Source organism: Artibeus jamaicensis, unplaced genomic scaffold, assembly GCF_021234435.1.
Source record: "Artibeus jamaicensis isolate MK-2021 breed Jamaican fruit bat unplaced genomic scaffold, CSHL_Jam_final contig_588, whole genome shotgun sequence".
Taxonomy (NCBI): Eukaryota; Metazoa; Chordata; class Mammalia; order Chiroptera; family Phyllostomidae; genus Artibeus; species Artibeus jamaicensis.
Window position 1 is genome coordinate 28625 of NW_026521895.1, and position 18339 is coordinate 46963.

At 42.3% G+C, this 18339-nt stretch overlaps 1 pseudogene; it reads right to left on the reverse strand.

The window, feature by feature from the left end:
• Nucleotides 1–6739: 6739 nt before the first annotated feature.
• Nucleotides 6740–16963, reverse strand: LOC128628199 (zinc finger protein 597-like; annotated as a pseudogene).
• Between the last annotated feature and the right edge of the window lie 1376 nt (nucleotides 16964–18339).

Genomic DNA, 18339 nt, shown 5'->3' on the forward strand with positions numbered 1-18339 from the left:
GGGTTTTACAGAGTCTTCAAACAGAATGGACAGAGAAGCTGTGCATGTGTGTGTAAGGTGTGTGTGTGTGAGTGTGTGTGTGTGTCGGGGAGAACGCCACTTGCCTGGATGTCCCTGGGAAGAGTTGCTTCATTTCTGTAGAACTACAGAATGGTCTCATTCTCATAATAAAGATCATGGGAACCGAGTGTTAATGGATAATTAAGGTTTTTTTCAGGAAATATTACTGTATTTCTGGCACTGTGCTTCAGAGATCAATCAAGAACCACCGACAATGCCGCCTCCTACTTAGCAACTTTACGGGATCCTCTAAGTTCTCACAAGACATTTTTATTCGTCTAGACAGCACTTACCACATAATTTCAATTTTTTTTTTGTCCAGCAGTCCGTCCCACCCCATACATGGTGAACTTCCCTAAGGAAGTCCCTGAAAAATGCTGCATGCTCAGTAATTGAATCATGAGTGAGCTGGCCCATGAAGAGTGATTATGACTCAGACATACAAAGAATGGAGAGCAATGAAGGGAATGGTCAGGGGAAGTCATTTCATGGAGGCGAAATGATGGCACTAGGACACTGAGATGTTTGTCACCTCTGCTGGGCATTGGGCTTTGGTTGCTGAGTTGACCATTCTGCTTGTCCCCATGCCCTGAAGGTCCCTGCTGAGTCTCGGATTCGGCAGGGACCCTAGGAACTTAAGGAAACAAAATGGATCCTTTAAACCAGACACTAGTTGCAGAGTTGGCAGTCGTCCCTTGATACCAGCTCTCCCCTCTTCCACAATAGCAGAAACCCAGATTTTCAGCTTGGCACATGAATGTCCAGAAAAGAGACTGCATTCCATTTTTCTTCCATCCATGGAACTCATGTTAGTTGAGTTCTGACTAATGGATGTTAGTGGAAGTAGTGAGTAAAACTTACAACTTCCCAGAGAAGTCTTTAAAGAAAAGGGACTGAGTACTTTTCTCCTTCTTGTCAGCAGGGATGCAGATGTAAAAGCTTAACTTAAGCAGCTATTTTGGGCCATGAAGTAACCTGGGGAATGGAAGCCACCTATTAGGGAACCACAAGACAGGAGAAACCTGGGTCCCTGAGAGAGTGGAATCCTATTCTAGCTCTGGACTAACCAACCTCAGTGCTTTTTGAAAGAGGGAGATAAACTGATTTGTTTACACTATAATTGTTTTGGATTATTCTATTATAGCTGAACCTGATTCTAACTTACTTATACAGCAACTGTAACTTGAGGGGAATTTTTTGCTGCTTCGCTTCAACTAGGCAGAGCACAGTCTGTCCCTGAGGAGGGTGCCTGAACTTAGCATGTGTGTTCTCTGAACACAGCACTTCCCCTGGCAGCTTGGCTGATAGCACTATGTGAACCCCAGGCCGGAGCCCTGACCAGAGTGTGTGGCTCAGATTATAGTGGGGGATCTTATCAGGGAGAATCATAGCATAGGGGAGAGGACATAGGCTTGGGGTCAGAAAGATGGGTTAAAACTGAGTCTGTCATTTACAATCTGTGTGATTTCAACTTCAGTTTCTGTGGTGTAAGGATTAGTCAGATATGAGAATATATCAGTAACTGACACATAATAGGCATTAAAAATGTAGCTATTATTATTAAGATACATTAAGTGTTAATAGGACCACATATATCCAAGGTTTATAAAACTCTTGCCTTTATGATTAATAACCGGGCATTGATTAATGCTATCTGAGTGAATCTTCATAGGAATGTAAGAGCTATAAACAAAACTTTCTGGTATAAAAATTTCTTTCAAGGCATGATATTTTTGCTCAAAGTGTAAAGTGATGACTTTTCCCTTATCTAAAAAATTAAAATCTCTGTCATTTAATAAGAGTTTAAATAACTGTGTTGTATCAGGATTCTTCATCTCAGAAAACAGAACCATAGGTGCTCATTTTAATAGAAAGGAACTTGTCCCAGTGTATGAATCAGCGGCTCCTGGAGTTTCCAGGAAGACCAGAGAACTGAGTTTGGGAGCTACCCAGCCAGGAGCAGCATGGCTGCGGCAACTCCAGCCACGTCAGGTGATGGGTCTGATGCGACGCCACGGAAGCCCATTTGCTGCTCCGCACCTCCGAGCTGGGGACTGGAGACTGGAACCTCAGGCGCAGCTGCTATAGAAGAACAGAGACATGGACATGTCTCTCTGTGTCCCCATCACCCACACGGACCAATTGGGCCCTTAAACTCATGATGCTTCATAGAACGTAGGTCCCATGCAGTAGTACACTAGGCACAAAGGAGGGGAAATGTGACTTAGAAGCTTTTCAGAATGTAGGAAGGTGGCTTGGCCTGGTTCCCCCAGCATACAGAGCCTCAGACAAGACGGGAGCTTGTCTGTAAGTAGGTTATTTTGGGAGATGATCCTGGGGAAAAGAGTGTGGGATTGGGGAGGGATTTAAACCAGAGATGATTGCATTAAATTGACAAGTTTAACTCTTTCCACCATCAATGGAAATAAAGGGGCAAGAGTGAATACAATTCACTATGGAAATGAATTCACCCGAGTTGGTGGGATTCGCTGTAAAAAGTCATTCTTGCCACAGATTGAAAATAGAACCATTGAAATTAGGGGCAATTGCAATAGTCCGGTGAGAGTAGACAGGGCCTCAGGACAGGGACGGTGAGAAGTAGAAGGGTGGGATACATAGGATCTGACTGATGGGCCTCGATGAACAGTGGCTTGTGGAGGAGGGGAGGGCAGTTTGAGAAGGTGCGTGTCTAGCCTTGGTGCATGGGAGAATGGCAATGCCTTCCACTGAGATCAGGGATACTGGGGAAGGGACAGATGCGTGGTGGGGTGGGAGGGGTGATGAGTTCACTTTGCATATGCTGAGCTAGGGATGCCTGTGGGTATACAGTGGGTCCTTGGGGAGGCTGGTCTGGGGCCCAGAGAGAGGGAATGGCTGGGGGTGTGGATCAAAGAATCTTAAGCATTTAAGAGGAAGGTAAAGGATAAGAAACTTGCAAAGGAGACAAGTTTGTTACTCTGTCCTCTAATCCTCGCAACCGATCTTTGGCGCGAAACCTGCTTCCTCTTCTCCTGGGCGTTGGCATTGCCAGTTCTGACCCTCTTGACGCTCTGTCTCCCAGAGGGAGGTGGTGTCCCCAGCATCTTCCAATCCCTCTAGGTCCTTGAAGACAAGCAACCAGATCCTTTTATTTACTTGTGTGCTTATTTTTTGAAATATTTTTTACTCCTAATCACTGCTTAAAGTAATGGGAATAACAAAATTCACAAAGCCATAAAACAGAGTCTTAAAAAATTCATATGGTTTTAACTTCCAGTCTGTGTTCTTAACTCCATTGTTGAAGTAGTAACTGGAATTTCCCCCGATCCCTGCCATCTGCTTTCATTCTTGGGGATGAGAATATTAACTCTTTCTCTCTGCATTCCTCTTCCCAGGGGAAGGATTTGACTCCATGGTGTCCGGCTTCCTGATGCAGGCCTGAGGGTGCCGTCTGGACCAGAAGAGGCATGTCTCTTATTCCTACACGAACGGGCTGCAGGTTCAAGGACCTCCAAATCCAGTGCCATCTAAATTCTCTGGGCTTCTGCTCCGTGTAGGAATAGAACTCTCTGAGTGCTGCCATCTAAGCCAAGAGTCAAGGAACCTTCCAGAAAGGGGTAGTTGCCAGCTGTGTCAGGGGCTGTTGATAAAGGTGAGGACTGAGGTGAGACTGTTAAAATTGGCAGCTGTGTAGTGACTGGTGATCCCTGGACAGTGATGGGATTTGATCTGCTCACTCAGCCTTCACTGAGGCAAGTCCATACTTGCAAGAATAACCTAAACGTTTCAAAAGGTGTCTGTGCCCAAGATCCTGATGGTAGTAAACCTCCAGTAAAAAAATATCTCCATTGCTGTGAGCAATACAAGCTTCATGTGAGTGTGTGTGTAAGAATATGCACAGGTCCAAACTAGATTCCCATTCCATAATCACAAGGGGCAAAGGGGAATCCATAAAAACTCAGAGGAAATATTGAGATCATGTCTAAAGCTAAAAAATGTGTGCATTGAAAAGGCAATATTGCGTAGGCTGCCATATCTGGAAGCGAAGTGCCTCTGTTTTTAGGCAAGTGACTGTTAAAGGTCATGGTGCTTCTCTCTACCACTGTCAAGTTTATTTCTGAAAGGAGATCACCGCTGTACATGTTGCTTGTTGAAAGAATCACAAAATGTACCATCTTCACCTAATCTACTTCCCAAATCTCTGACAAGTGTTGGTGATCCATGGACCCCAGTGGGTGAACATTGTATGCTTTTTTTTTAAAAGAAAAATTCTGATTTGTTTTGAATGTTATTAAAATATTGAAAAATAAAAAGGGTCAAGCCCCTTTAATAGTTTATGAATAGTTGGAAACTTACTGGGCTTGTTAAGGAGATATTTTAAGCAATTCAATGTAGAATAATCTTACTATCAAAGGCAGGAAAGTGTGGCGGCAGCAGAGGGGCAGCTGGTTTGCAGAGACAGGATGAGAGTTCCTGGGTCTCCTGGTGAGACCTGCCCCGCATCCCTGCAAACGCTCTGCTGCCCTCTTTCCCTGGAGAGTTTTTCTCCATTGTTACAAATAGAATATTTCCAAACACTGACCTCTCTTCTGTCCTTGTTTTAGACTCTTCCCTGTGGAGAAATAAGAAGCCAAGGGGAAGCTCAGGAGGAAGGCCAATAAAACCTGCAGGAATACGGTGCCTTAAAGGGGAAGTTAGAGTAGGAAATATTTAGGGTAAAGAGAGAAGCATTAGGAGACACTTATCACCCTCTCCCCATAAGCTGTCAATGGCCACGGGAGTTTGCATTGCTCTGCAGTCCTCACCCTTACAGCAAACTGACTCTGACATGTGAAGCCGAGAATATGCGTGGGTATGAGTATTGGGCACGCTGAATTTACATTCATAAATAGCCCTCAAAAACAAGTTTTAAGATGAACTGTTGACTCCTGTTTCTCTTTCCCCTCCCTCCATCCTTTCCTTCCCCTTTTCCCTTCCTTTGACAGGTATTTATTGCACATTTACTAGATGCCAGGCCTTCTCCTAGGCACTGAGAGCATAATGATGTTGTGTCTGAGGCCCCCGTTACACCACAACACAACAGTACCAGCATAGGGATAAGTAGAGATTACTGCAGTGAGTCAGCTGGGTCATCTAATTCAGAAATGAGTCAGTGCAGGGCACCACTGGGGTGGGATCCAGGTTGTCCGTATTTGCAGGGCGCTGGGGAGCAGGTGATACTTAGGAGGTGGGAGGGGATGAGGGGGAGAAGGGATGAGGAGGAGGCTAGGATGCTTCCCAGGATCCTGGTTTGGACATCTGGGTAGGTGGTGAATACCATACAAGGAATAGTTTTGGGAGGAAAAAATATTTAATGGACTATTAGGCATATTGAGTTTAAGGTCTAATAAGATACTTTAGTGCCTGTTAGGTTGGCTATTTTCTAGTTTGAATATAGTCTAGTACAGGTGAATATCTACATGCATGTCTCTGAACATTTGATACTTATTATGAATTATGGTAGAATAAGAATAATTCATAATGTTTTGCCAGAATATGCCTCTCTGTCCCTCCACCTTCTTTGTCCCATTCAGTTCTCATCAGAGCATCAAACTATGCTGTGAGCGGCAGTCATTATTAGCTAGAAACAGGTTTGGGAGACCTCTCTGGAAGACTCTGAAAACCTAGGCTTGCTCCTGTGGAGGGGTATGGAAGGCGCCCCCTAGGGGAGAGCAGCAATGGTTCAGGTTGTGAAGTTTTATGCCGGAAGTGGAGCTGGGACCCTGACAGAGAACAGAAGAGTAGGAAAGGGAAGAGCACTGGAGAGCACACAGAGAACATATCGTGTGTTCAGGAAAGAAGATTTCAAGCTGGACTGTGTGTGGGCTGGAAAGTACCAAAGAGGGACAAGATGCCTGGCACCATCTTCTGGGCTCAGCCATCAACTAGTAGTGAGATTGCCTTATTTCTGGTAATAAGCTATACCTTCATAGCCTTCCAGATGTTTCGGAGCTTAAGGCAAGACATAAAATAATAGATAACATTTCCTGAGTGACTTATTAGTATATTTCCAAGCACTGTGCTTATTGTTTTCCATGCATTACCACATTTGCATGATCAAAATAACCTTATGACAAAGGAATCATTACTCTCATTTTACAGATGCTGAAACTGAGGCTCAGAGAGTCACTTGCTGGAGGGAAAAGAGCTAGTGTGTGATGGGATGAAGGATTCAAACTCGGAGTCCACATCTTTAGCCATCACGCTTTACCAAAGGTCCTCAGGGTACAGAGCATCTGGATGGAGAAGAGCAGAAGTTTGAACCATGGGGCTTGGGAAAACAGCGGTCTTTAAAAGGTGAGTGGGAAAAGAAGGATCCTCAGAGGAGAAGGAGGAATTGCCACGGAAGGCAATTGTCGTGGCAGCCAAGGGAATGGGACTTTGACAAGGAGGGTCAGGTTGGCAGCCAGTGCTGCAGAGGTCAAGTATGATAAGCACAGGGAAATGTGCGTTGGGACTGGACAACATGACGGCCATGGGCACTGATGATCTTAGCCAGCGCCAGACTGGGGTGGGTAGAGGAGAGAATGGGAAGACCACAGGCAGAAGCAGAAAGAGCTGACGTCTCCATGAGGAGTCTGGCTGTGGAGGGGAAGAAGGGGAACTGCAAGGGAATGTCCAGTTGAGAGTCTTTATTTATTTGAGTGACAATGTGCTGCATTTACATGGCATTTTTCATATGAGTTCTCTGGTGACTACCGACAAGCATATTCAACCTGAAGCTTCCTCCCCACGTAGTACATTTAAAAAGTCCCTCTTCTGTGTGGCTCTTCTCCTGGCATGTTAGCTCTGAATCTGAAATGAAACTTTCTGCACATGTTTGGCATGTGTGGGACTTTTTTCTTTATGAATGCTCCGATGAGAAGTAAGTTCAGAAGTATGAGGAAAGTGCATTGCACATTCAGGGTATTTTAAGAGCTTGAATTGTGAGAACAAAAGCAAAATTTCTCCACAGTCTGTAGTGTTCAGAGTTGTCCTCAGGGCCCTTCTTGGGAGGGCAAGATGTCAGGGCTGTCTGAAGCATTTTGTGTACCGTGTGTGCCAGAACTGGCTGGCTGATGTGTGCATAATCTCAGGCTAATCAAGATTTGTTTTCTGACCAAAATATTTACCAGAGTTGGTACATGCACAGGCTTTCTTTGGTCAGTGTGGGTTTTTCTGATGCTGTGTTAATCTGGGAATCCTGTAAAACCTCTTCCGCCTATGCTCCACGGGACGGTTGCTCCTTTGTGTGGACTCACATGTACTGAGGCAGATGTGAGCGCTGGCGGAAGCTGCTGCTGCTGCACTCGGCAAGCTCACCGGGCCTCTCGCCCATGTGGATTCTCCTGTGCGTCCTCAGGTTTGCTCTGTGACTGAAAATCTTCCCACTTCCCATGGGCTTCATACTTACACTTTTTCCTCTCCTGAGTGAGTTTTCTGATGCAAAACAAGGGATGAATTATCACAGAAGCTTTGGTCACATTCAGGACCCTTGTGTGAATTGGAATTCCTGGCTTCTTCCCTGGGAAATGCAAGAATTTCAGAGAGCACTCTGGTTCCTAAACATTGGGATACAGGTAGTTCTATTAATGGGGTGGAGCTTTCAATGTTAACTAAGAGGCTTATGAACCTTTTCTCCCAAGCGGAAATTCCACCTGACATTTTCCTTTCAAAAACCCCAATTTTACCCTCAGAGGATGTTTCTGGGTAACAGACAAGGGGCATGTCAGTGGAGTATTTCTCCAAGGAAACTCTTCAAGTCCTTTAGAGTCTGGACTTAGCTGCTAACTATTCTCAGCTTTGCTTTCCCCTCCTGGGCCCAGGCTGTTGGGAGCCTAGATGCCATCTGGGTGTGGGAGTGCCTTCAAGACACCACAGGGACTTCTGGTCAGAGCATTCCAGAACTAATGATTCTGGAAAAACTCCTATTGCACAGGTACAAGCAGCAGAAAGTGACCCCCAGTGGAAACTAGGGACTGAGAGTCAAGGCCACTGTGAGTCTTTTATGCTCCTGTCCCCCCCAACCAAGCTGAGCCTTTATTGGCTTTTAGGATGAAGAGATTTGTGACTGTTTACATGCTGATTGAGTAAAAAGGAAAGGTTGAAGAAGGCACAGGGGAGGGAGCGGGTGATTGCTGGGGGTGGGGAGAGGTGGGAGGGAGAGAGACTCTAGAGCCCAGAGCACAACTTCCAGCACAGCTTTAGATAAGCGCAGATGTCTCTGTTAGTGAGACAAAGATACAGATAAGGTTGCGGGTGGTAATGGAGGAACGGGAGGCTTTATGTCTGGTATTTTCTAATTGCTCTGCACAGAAGGAGGCAAAGCCATCTGTTGAGAGTGAGGGTAGGAGGTGGAGTTGGGTGGGTTGAGGAGAAGGTGAAGGTTTGCTGGATAAGGATGGAGATAATGGGTATTTTAAACAAAAACAATGTAACTTCTACAACTGAAGTCTTTTCTAAAGTAAGGTTTTACTGGGCCAAAATGCTAACCACAGGAAGACCAGACTTGGGCCCTGGAGTCTAAATGCCCCAGCAGAGTGGCTAGGTAGAAAAGATGCCATGTCTCTCATCTTGGAATTTGCAAGCATTTTTATGCATCATCAATAGGGGGAAGTGGGAAGAAAGATATAAGCCATATAAATGAATTGACAGTAGTTATAAGAAAATGGGTAGGGGAAGGTGAAGTGGAGTTGTCTCAGGGGTAAGCACAGGGCCAGTGTAAAGAAATGTCTGCTCCTGCACGTAAGCTGTGGGCAGCGGTTCGGGAGGCCCAGGTGTAACAAGCGAGGCTCCTGGCTAAAATAACCTTTTGACCCAGCAAGTGGAAACAGCCACTTGGAGATTAATCCAAAATTCCAACAGGCAGTGGAAGGAATGTGAGCAGTCTTGTTGGCTGGCCACCCATTAAAAGACTAACAATTCTACCTCTCTCCTTCTCTGGCCACTGCGATTTAATTTAGAGCATCTCAGAATTTTCTCCTGGTCAGATGTTAGTAGCAGCTCAGGTGAGGGACTTGTCTCCTACCGTTAGAGAGTTAGGTTATTACAAACTTTCACGATCACAGACAGAACAGAGAAGGAATGATTGACTAAAAAATGAACTCGAATTATTTATTTATTTAAAATATTTTATTTTTGTTCTATTACACTTGTCCCAGTTTTCTCCCCTTTGCTCTTCTGTGCTCACTCCACCCCCAGCTACTGCAGTCAATCCCCACCCTGCTGTCCATGTCCATGGGTCACTCATACATGTTCCTCACGAGTCCCTTCCCTTTCTTCCCACCCTTATCTCCCTCCTGCCTCCCCTCTGGTTGCTGTCCATCTATGTTCCTTGTTTCCTTGCCTCTGGCTCTATTTTGCTAATTTGTTTATTTTGTTCATGAGGTTCCACTTATAGGTGAGTTCATATAGTATTTGTCTTTCACCACCTGGCTTATTTCACTTAGCATAATGCTCTCCAGTTCCATGCATGCTGATGCAAAAAGTAGGAGCTCCTTCTATCTTTCTGCTGTGTAGAAATTTACACTCCATTGTGTAAATGAACCAGTTTTTTGATCCACCCATTTACTGATGGGGACTCAGGCTGTTTCCAGCACTTGGCTGCTGTAAATTGTGCTGCTATGAACACTGGGGTGCCTAGGCTCTTTTGAATTGGTGTTTCAGGATTCTTAGGGTATAGTCCCAGCAGTGAACTTGCTGGGTCAAAAGGCAGATCCTTTTTTAGTTTTCTGAGGAAATTCCATACTGTTTTCCACAGTGGCTGCACCAACCTGCATTCCCACCAACAGTGCACTATGGTTCCCTTTTCCCCACAACCTCGCCAGCACTTGTTGTTTCTTGATTTGTTTATGATGGCCATTCTGATGGTGTGAAATGGTATCTCATTGTGGTTTTAATTTGCATCTCTCTGATAACTAGTGATGTTGAACATCCTTTCATATGTCTCTGGGCCCTCTGTATGTCCTCCTTGGAGAAGTGTCTGTTCAGGTCCTTTGCCTATATTTTTAAAAAGATTTTATTTATTTATATTTAGAGAGAGGGCAAGGGAGAGAGAAAGAGAGGGAGAGAAACATCAATGTGTGGTTGCCTCTTGTGCGTCCCCTATTGGAACCTGGTCCACAATGCAGGCATGTGCTCCGCAACCTAGACACGTGCTCTGGAATCGAATCAGTGACCCTTTGGTTTGCAGGCTGGTACTCAATCCAATGAGCCACGTCAGCCAAGACCTTTGCCCATTTTTTAATTGGATTATTTGTCTTTCTAATGTGGGGTTGTGTGAGTTCTTTATATATTTTGGAAATCAAACCCTTGTTGAAGTATCATTGGCAAACATATTTTCCCATGTGGTTGGTTCCCTTTTCATTTTGCTGATGTTTTCTTTAGCTGTGCAGAAGATTTTTAGTTTGATGTAGTCCCTTTTGGTTATTCCTTTCTTTATATCCCTTGCTCTAGGGGACATATCAGTGAAAATATTGCTGCATGGAATGCCTGAAAATTTCCTGCCTATATTCTCCTGTAGGACTTTCATGGTGTTGCAACTTATATTTAAGTCTTTTATCCATCTTGAGTTTATTTTTGTGCATGGTATAAGTTGGTGGTCTAGTTTCAAATAAGCCATTGGTATTTTAATAGGGATTGCATTGAATCTATAGATTTCTTTGGGTAGTATGACATTTTTGCATGTAGCTGTCCAGATCTCCCAACACCATTGTTGAAAAGGCTATTATAGTCCATTTTATACTCCTGCCCTCTTTGTCAAATATTAATTGAACATAGAGACCTGGGTTTATTTCTGGGCTCTCTGTTCTGTTCAGTCAATCTATGCGTCTGTTCTATGCCAGTATGAGGTAGTTGTGATAACAACAGCCTTGTGATACAGTTTGATATCAAGTTTTGTGATCCCTCCTAGTTTCTTTTTCTTTCTCAAGATTGCTGAGGCTATTTGGGGTCATTTATGGTTCCATATAAAATTTTGAAATATTTGTTTTATATCTGTGAAATATGCCATTGGTATTTTAATAGGGATTTCATTGAATCTATAAATTTCTTTGGGTAGTATGACATTTTAGTGATGTTAATTCTTTCAATCCATGACCATGGTGTATGCTTCCATTTATTTGAATCTTCCTTAATTTCTTTTTTTCAGCGTTCTGTAGTTTTCTGAGTACAGGCTTTTTACCTCCTTGGTTAATTTATTCCGAGGTACTTAGTTTTTTATGTTGCTATAGTAAATGGGGCTTTTTTTTTCTGATTTCTGTTTCTGATATTTCATTGTTGGTGTACAAAAATACCTTTGATTTCTGAATATTGACTTTATTTCCTGCAATGTTGCTAAATTCACTAATTAGGTCAAGTTGTTTTTTGGTGGAGACTGTAGGGTTTCTATGTATACTACCATGTCATCTGCCAATAATGACAGTTTTACTTTACCCTTTTTAATTTGGATGCCTTTTATTTCTTTTTTTGTCTGATCACTGTGGCTAGAACTTGCAATACTATGTTGAATGAAACTGGTGAATGTGGACACCCTTGTTTTGTTCCTGATATTAGTGGGAAAGCCTGTTGAGTATGATGTTGGCTGTAGGTCTCTCATATATGGCCTTTATTATGTTGAGGAACGTTCCCTCTACTCCCACTTTGCTGACTGTTATTATCATAAATGGGTGCTGTACCTTATCAAATGCTTTTTCCACATCTATTTATATGATCATGTGATTTTTGTCTTTCCTTTTGTTTATATGATGTATTGCATGTATTGATTTGTGAATATTGTACCATCCTTGCATCCATGGGATAAATCCCGCTTGATCACGGTATATGATCTTTTTAATGTATTGCTTCATCCAGATTGCCAATATTTTGTTGAGGATTTTAGTGCCTATGTTTATCAGAGATATGGACTTGTAGTTTTTGTTGTGTTTTTACTCAGTTTTGGAATTAGGATAATACTGGCCTCATATAAAGAGTTTGGGAGTCTTTCTTCTTCTTGAAGTTTTTGGAATAATTTGAGAAGGATAGGGGTTCTTTAAATGTTAGGTAAGATTTGCCTGTGAAGCTGTTTGGTTCAGGGTCTTTGTGTGCTGGGAGTTTTTTTGATTACTGGTTCAATTTCACTGGTTGTTATTGGTCTGTTCAGGCTTTCTACTGGTTTTTGATTCAGTTTTGAAAGATTGTATGTTTCTAGAAATTTGTCCATTTCACCTAGGTTGTCAAATTTCTTGGCATAGGGTTGTTCATAGTAATTTCTTACAATCCTTTGTATTTCTGTGGTATCAGTTGTAACTTCACTTTCATTTCTGATTTTATTTACTTGGATCCTCTCTCATTTTTTGTTGATGAGCCTGGTTAAAGGCTTTTCAATTTTGTTTATTTTTTCAAAGAACCAGCTCCTGGATTTATTGATCTTTTCAATTTTTTTTTTTTAGTCTCTATATCATTTAATTGTGCTCTGATTTTGATTCCTTCTTTCCTTCTAGTTGCTCTGGGCTTTGTTTGTTTTTCCTCTAGTTATTGTAGATATAGGGTTAGATTGTTTATCTGATGTTTTTCTGTCTTCTTTAGGTAGGTCTGTATAGCTATGAACTTCCCTCTCAGGACTGCCTTTGCTGTGTCCCATAGGTTTTGGACTGTTGTGAGTTCATTTCATTTGTTTTCAGAAACTTTTGGGTTTTTTCTTGATGTCATTGTTAACCCATTCATTATTTAATAATGTGCTATTTGGTCTCCATGTATTTGAATATTTTTGAGTTTTTTCACTGAGGTTAGTTTTTAGTTTCAAGCTACTGTGATCTCAGAAGATGCTTGATGTGATTTCAATTTTTAAAAATTTGTTGAGGCTTGTTTTGTGTCCTATCATGTGATCTATCTTTGAAAATGATCCATGTACTTTTGAAAGGAATGTAGATTTTGCTTCTTTGGTGTGAAAGTTTCTGTATGTATCAATTAAGTCTATTTGATCTGAAGTGTTGTTCAATGCCACAATATCCTTATTGACTGAATATTTTAAAGTAAGAAAAGAAAAACTCTTGATAGTTTTCAGAAAGAGATCTAAGAGAGTAGCTTCAAAGTTAGTAATATTTGAAAAAAATCAAAACTGGTGTCAATATTTTGCAATCAAATTTTTATAGCAACTACTAAATTATTTTACACTGATTAATTTGCTTTTAAACAAATTGTTTCTGGCTAAGTTTCTCTCTATGAAATTAACTTTTGGTTGAGTCACTTGGAGTTGGGTTTTATAGGATAGATGCAAAGTTTGGGCAAATAAACAAGAGAACTGGTTGACCAATCATATTTCTCTTCCTCAAATTTCATTTTTTGAGCCACAGCACTTAACTTTTGGTGTGAAATAGGAGGAATTTGATGGTTGTGTCACCAAACTAAAGGGGCTCATTCTCCTGCACACATCAAAGCCCAGTTGAATGTGAATAGGAGTTTGCAGCAAAGAAAGTAAAGGCTTGTTTAAGGAAATGGCACCAAGACTGGAGTAACAGGTGAGCAAGTGCTGTAAGACCTGGCTCCCTGAGGCGTTCTAGGGGATGGGTTACATAGTGTAAAAATTACTAATCATGTTGGCTAAGGGAGTTAGGGTCATAGTCTCCACTGATTAGCTGGAGCCAGGGTGGGGGGCAGTCGGCCATTTCATCTAGCTCTAAAGTCAGCCATGCAGTTGTTCTGTCTGGTTTCTCAAGGGTGTGGTTGGTGGGTCGTTCTGCTTTTCTGGGTCTGGTGTCGAAACACAAGTCAGACCTAGGTATTATCTTTAGTTTGAACAAAATTCTGTTTCTGTGGTCAACAGACCTTACGATTGTTTAATGCTGACCAGAACCTAACTGTCCCGAGGGCTTAATGATTAAGGGAGTGGACGTGCAAGGAAGGAGAGAGGCAGGTGTGTCATGGTGCTGGATTGTAGAAAAAACAAAAACTTTAGGCAGCTGTTTCTTATTTAGAAACCGAAGTGCCAGCCCGCCCACCCGGATGTCTCAAAGACACCAGTGTCACACAATTATTGGTTGTTCAGTGGGTCTGATTTCCAGAAACCTCTCAAAATTTCAAAACGCAGTGTGGGAAATACTATTATACATAAGTTATCTACGTTATACAATTGGAACAGTACATAATTGGACCAGTTAATAGAGAGGACAAAAATATTCACAAATGGTGCTAAAATAAGCAAATTTTAGTAAGCATTGAAGACTTGCACAAAATTAATTGTTTAAACAGGAATCTACATTTTTTGAACTTAAAAAATGGTAGATTTTTTTAAGTTCATACCTTAAAAAGGTATGAACTATGAGCTTAAAGGCTATAATTGTCACATATTCTTTGATTTAAAAAATAAAACAGCCCCGGCTGGTGTAGCTCAGTGGATTGAGCATGGGCCTGTGAAGCAAAGGGTCGCTGGTTTGATTCCCAGTCTAGGGTACATGCCTGGGTTGCAGGCCAGGTCCCCAGCAGGGGACACATGAGAGGCAACCATACATTGATGTTTCTCTCCCACTCTCTCCTCTTCCCTTCTATCTAGAAATAGATATATAAATATTTAAAATAAAACAATTTCTGGACACTTAGAACAGGTCTTTTAAATGAAGGAATACATATGCATGAGGAGGAGATTCCCATCGTAAAACCTTTACGCAAGTCTGAAGCAGTGGGGGACAGTGCGCACCCTGCTTTCATTTCAAGTGCCTGCAGAGGCTCTTTGAAGGATATGAACGTGTGAGGCAGAAAGACTCAGCCTTTCCTGGGCTCCTAGGAGCCTCTGTGAACTCCCTGTCATTCCAGAGTCCTTATGCCCACAGCCTCGCTTCCTGCTGAGCCTAAAGTTTATAAGTAAAATGGCAAAGTTAGTGTGGTAATAAGCATATACAATTTTCCGTTCTTAAGAATTTGTTGCATGTTTTTTTGTTATATTAGCTTAGAATTTATTGTCTCTCCCCCAAGCTCGCAGAAAACCCGTAAAAAACAGAAATTAAATACATAACCCATGTGTAAACAAGAAAAATAATTAAGTCCCTAGTTTACATTGCAACCTAGGGTGGTATGTATAGTCCAAAATAAAGTCCTGGAGCTCCCAGATAGTGGTGGAGTTGCTCTCTAGTGGCTTCCCATGAAGAAGTGAGACTTGGCCCTGGCTGCCAGCTTCCATCCTAGTTCAGATAGAACCCCCCCCCCCCCCAACTTGCATCATCCAGCCCTTGATTTTAACTAAATCCAAACAGTTAGAGTCTTTCTCTACTTGTCCTCTGCCTCCTATCCAGGTTCTTGAGTTGCCTGGTGATCAATTTTTTTTCTATATTCAGAGTCTCCTCCCTGACTCTCAGCCCTGGCTCTCACTGAACTGTTTACCATTCACAATTCTTCATGTGCAGAGCGGGGCTTCGCAGGATGACTCAGATGTGCAGCACCCTGGGAGAAGAGAGGCTCAGCGGGAAGGGAGGCTGTGGGCATAAGGACTCTGGAATGATGGGGTGGGGGGGTTCACAGAGGCTCCTAGGGGCCCAGGAAAGGCTGTCTTTCTGCCTCACACATTTGTGTCCTTCAAAGAGCCTCTGCGGGCACTCGAAATGGAAGCAGGGTGCGCACTGTCCCCCACTGCTCCAGACTTGTGTAAAGGTTTTACAATGGGAATCTCCTCTTCACGCAAATGTGTTCCTTTACTTAAAGGATCTGTTCTAAATGTCCAGAAATTGTTTTATTTAAAAAATCAAAGAACATTTGACAATTATAGCCTTTAAGCTCATATTTCATACCTGTAGAGTTCAGATAAATATCCTTAACAGCAGTTTTTATTTGAATTTCTGATTACCTTGACCCAATTAGCTCTCACTTTGCTTCTTGGCAATTTCTGCTCTCAGTTCTATCCAGAAACTTCTATTTGAGGACCACACTTTTCTTTGTAAAATTTCCAGAATGTTTTATTTTTCACAATTCGTCACCACAGACTTCCTTTCTCATATTTGCTATTCTTCGAGCATCGGTGCCAGCAAAGTAGCAGCTGTGCTGTGGAATAGAGTGAGTGAGATTAAATGTAGTAGCCCCGCCGACTCGAGGGCTCTTCAGTGACGAAGCTAACTGTTCTTCAGTAAGTGGGCCTCGGCTCAACATTGCACCTTATGTTTTCCCAGGGCAAGGATGAAAAGGCAGAACGAGATTGATCTTAGCTTCTCTACCTCTGTTTTTGTTTCACTGAGTGCGAATCGGCCATCAATCTCAAGTGAGGATATTTCTTGTAAAAAGTTCTGCAAGGTAATTTCACCTCTTGAGAGTCTTTAAAGTTGTCTTTCTCTCATTATCTAATTAATATTTGACAAATAATTGTAGGACAGACCAAATATTCAGCAAGTACTAAAATGTTATGTACCAGGAATTAAGCTAGTCTTTGAGACAGACAGAGACAAACAAGATAATGTTCTTGCTCACCAGGAGCTCACAGTTGGTTGGAGAAAACCAATGTGTTTTCTCCACAAATGCCATAGTAGTGCTCACCTGGTTTGAGGAGTTCCCCGGGGCTTCACAACAGGCATTTTAGTAGATTAGGCACGGAAAGATGACTTGGACTTTGTCAGGCAATATAGAAAGTTGTGTTTGAGTATCGGTTAAGATCTGTTAACTTAATAGCAAGAAGCCTGTATTTCAAATCAATTGCTTAAAATATAAGCATTAGGTAGGTAGAGCCAGATTCCAGGCTTTATAGACACGTACTATCTTTCCAGTCTAAGATAAAACATGCACTTTCTCTAGTTATGGATCTGCCCGTGTTTGCTCAGCCCCACGAGTCCCAGTGGCGCCGCATGTTGCCCTGGGGCCCTGAGCACTGTGCTCCGACCTGAGCAGGCATGCGATCCAGCTGCAGCTGCCAGACACTCTCCCCACCTCTGACCACGGAGATTGGTTTAGGCATGGACACCTGCCCTGAGCTCCCAGAAAGAGGCCTGCCCCAGGGAATTAGGTTTGGGGAAAAGGAGAAAGAGTGTGAGTAAAGGCAAGTGAAAGATGTTTCTGTAGGTAAAAATTAAAGTGGATCATTGACATAAAGCTATAAAACTCCTAGAAGAAAACATAGGATATGATCTTTATGACCTTGGATTAGGCAAAGATTTCTTTGATAGGACAAAAATGAGTAGAAACCATAGAGAAAAATTTCATGAATTGGACTTTATACAGTAAAAAAAGCTACTCTTTGAAATGTACTGTTAAGAAACTCAGAAGACAAGCCATAGACTTGGAAAAATATTTGTAAAAACACATTATTTGATAAAGGACTCATAAGTAGAATATTAAAACACCCTTACAACTCAAGAAGAAGACAAAAATTCTCCAGAAATTGACAAAAGAGTTAAACCCTTCACTAAAGAAAAGTTACAGGTGGCAAATAAGCACATAAGATGCCAAACGTCATTATTTACTAGGGAATTGCAAATAAGAACCGCAGTCAGATACCATGGCACGCCTATTCGAATGGATCAAATTAAAAAAGACCGACCACACTGAGTGTTCCAAAGGGTAAGAAGCAGCTGGGCTGCTCACACAATGCTAGTGGAAATGGAATGGTACGACCACTTTGGAAAACAGTTTGAGAATTTCTTATAAAGCTAAACATACCCTTAAGACGGGACCCAGCAGTCCCATTCCTAAATAGTTCCCCAAGAGAAAAGAGAACATGAACATGAATCCACGCAAAGACCTGTACTGAGTGTTCAGAGCAGCCGTCCTCACCGGAGCCTCAAACTGGACACGACTCAAACTTCAGTCAACAATGGATAAACAAACTGTGGTATAATTGTGCAATGCAGTATTTCTGAGTAACAAAAAGGAACTAACCACAACCGCTCATAACAAGAGTGTGAGTATATCTTAAAAACATTATACTGTGTGACTTAATTTACATGAAACTCTAGAAAAGTCAAAAGGTTACTAGACTAGACTAGAATAAAAAACAGATCAGTGGTTGCCAGGGCTGAAAGTCGGGGAGGGGACTAACTGAAAATAGCCCAAAGGAACTATTTGGAGTGATGTGTAGGTTCTATATTCAAGCTGTGGTAGTGGTTGCATACTTGTATACATTTGCCAAAACTCATGAAGTATATACTTAACAAAGAATAAAGTTTAAGTAACTGGTACTTCATTAATACTGACCCCTGCAAAAATGAGCGTGTGGGGGGCTAGCAGCTGAGGAGCACAGACCCTGAGAGCGGATCGGCCCTATCTTCTACCACATGTATAGCAAAGTAGCAAAGTCTGGTCTGCAGAGAAAGAAGATGGAGTGGATGCACAGAA